Here is a 2,453-nt window from a genome sequence, read left to right as displayed (position 1 = left end):
ATATATATATATATATATATATATATATATATATATATATATATACATACATATATATATATATATATATATATAAATTATATATATATTCATATGTATCTTTCTATCTATATGCGCGTGTGTCTGTGTTTGTGTATTTATGTGTGTGTGTTTGTATTTTTATATATATATATATATATACATATATGTTGGAAATGCTTATAATGTATTTTCTTGTCAGTTCCCATCTCATTTTCTCTTGATATTATATTATCCCTATTTAAATGGATGTATTCTTATATGTAAAATAAAAGAAAAGCCCTACCAAGATATTAAACTATTTTCACTGATTTAATCTTTGTTTTAACTATCGAATGAATATCTATCATTGTTATTTTCTTTGTATTCTTCGAAAAAATTTTAATTCTTATTTTATTTTCTCTTCTTTGTTTTTACATCAGTTTAAGAGTGTCATTTTGTCTTTTCTTTTTTTTTTTACTAGAATCAATGGTGATTCATGCATTTTTTTCATGCACTTATCATTCATATTTGCCCTATTTCGTAACCAATGGCAAAAGCCGTTGATAGAATGTGAGCGCCTGGCGTTCAATTACCAGTAGTAGCCATTTCTGCCTTGCTACACACACACCGCACACATACTTAGGTCATGTGTACCTCTTTGAAAAGCCATATATGTCTCAACTTCCATTTTTTTTATCCCCTTCACTCCCTAAAGTCAATGTTATGACTGATCACTAAACAAAAGGAGTTTCTGCACGGTTGTTCCAACTGCTAGATGTAGCAGACAAACTCCTCTCAACTCACGCACGTGCTGCCATCTTAAACAAAAAAGGATAGAGGACACATTGGATACTATAATCTGGGGTACACTATACCTATAAAACAGAAACTGGAATGGTCATTGCTGGGATACCTTTGATCATTTTCTATTCTTGATCAGAGCCGAGTTCAGGTTAAACAACAACTACAACCTCACTCTTTTATTATAAAATACCGCGAATTAAAGCATGCGATATAAACACTATGCCTGAAAAAAAATAAACAGAATGGCCATGGCTGGAATGCCTTTAATCAACTTGTCTGCTAGATAGGTTCCGACATGTGGCTAAGCACCAAAAGCCACAAACATTTCTTATCAAATGCCTGCAATAATATATAAATATACATAAATATTTATTTTTACTCTTAGTAATAAATATGATTTCTAAATACATAATCTCGTTAAAGAAATATCATAATAACCTTATTAAAAATTACAGGCATCCCATTAAGAAAAAAAAAAAAGAACGGTTATTGTGTTAAACTGAAAATATTTGTTTCAACTACTTTGACTGAATATCACTTAATTTAGGTTTTATATATATATATATAAACATAAATATATATGTATGTATATGCAATGGTTTTTCTAGATATGTACAAAAAAATATCTTTCGCATAAATATCTACAGACACATAAAAAAAAAAGTTAAAAGAATTACATTGCTGATCTTTATTAAAACTAATTTGGTTTGGCAGCAAAATAAAGAACCTATAAGAGCTGGGTCACCTTAGATTCCATGCCCAAGAAATCTGTTCCTACATAATAAAGTGAAATTATATCGAAAAATTTAAAGAACCTTAAAACTATAATATTTGTCTTCTCCAACGGGTTTTGCTATTTTGAAGAAAAATAATCTGGAGTCTTCAAAAAGAGTCATGTAGCAGTACAATCTTCAGTTTCAGCTCTTACGATAACAAGAGATAAGGAATAAAAGCCAAAATGTATCCCTATCAGGTATCATTCATTTCATTCATTCTTTCAACTTTTCATTCATTCATTCATTCATTCATTCATTCATTCATTCATTTATTCATTTTCTTCTTTCTCCTTTCCCACACTTTGATTTTTCTTCTTATCAATCACTCATTCCTGACTTCTGTCAATTATGATACACGTTCATTTATTCAGCTTATAAGCATTTTTATACATTCATATATGCATGCAAGAATACATACACACACATACATACATGCATGCATGCATACATACATATATATATATATATATATATATATATATATATATATATATATATATATATATATATATATACTCACATACATATATACATATATATGTATGTATATGTACGTATATATATTTACCAATATGTACATATACGTGTTTGTGTGTGTGTGTGTGTGTGTGTTATATATGTATATATATATATGGGTATGTATAGAGTGTGCATGTGTGTGCATGTATAAATGTCACGTGTGTGAAACCATTTCTGCACCTATGCAATGTTTAAATATAATTTTGTTATTTTGGAGTATATAAATATAAAACACATTCTTTCTTTAATCCCATTTAAAAAAAATAATAATTACACACACACACACACACACACACACACACAAACACACATACACACACACACATATGTAGGTATGTGGAGTTGCATTTATAT

The 2,453-nt window shown here is 28.4% G+C and overlaps 1 protein-coding gene across 3 annotated transcripts in view; it reads left to right on the top strand.

Moving 5' to 3' along the window:
- LOC106872688 (protocadherin beta-2) overlaps positions 1–2,453 on the top strand; it is a 251,173-nt gene that overhangs the window by 172,895 nt on the left and 75,825 nt on the right. The window contains exon 1 of one of the 3 annotated variants that reach the window (XM_052973106.1): positions 503–1,777. The exons of the other annotated variants lie outside the window; for them this stretch is intronic. The gene's annotated coding sequence lies outside the window, so the exon portion shown is untranslated. Of the gene's footprint in view, positions 1–502; positions 1,778–2,453 lie in introns of those variants that run through there. 3 annotated transcript variants of the gene reach the window in all.

Source organism: Octopus bimaculoides, chromosome 14 (genome assembly GCF_001194135.2).
Source record: "Octopus bimaculoides isolate UCB-OBI-ISO-001 chromosome 14, ASM119413v2, whole genome shotgun sequence".
NCBI classification, from domain to species: Eukaryota; Metazoa; Mollusca; class Cephalopoda; order Octopoda; family Octopodidae; genus Octopus; species Octopus bimaculoides.
Note: the sequence above shows the minus strand (reverse complement) of the source record. Positions and strands in the feature narration are given on the sequence as shown.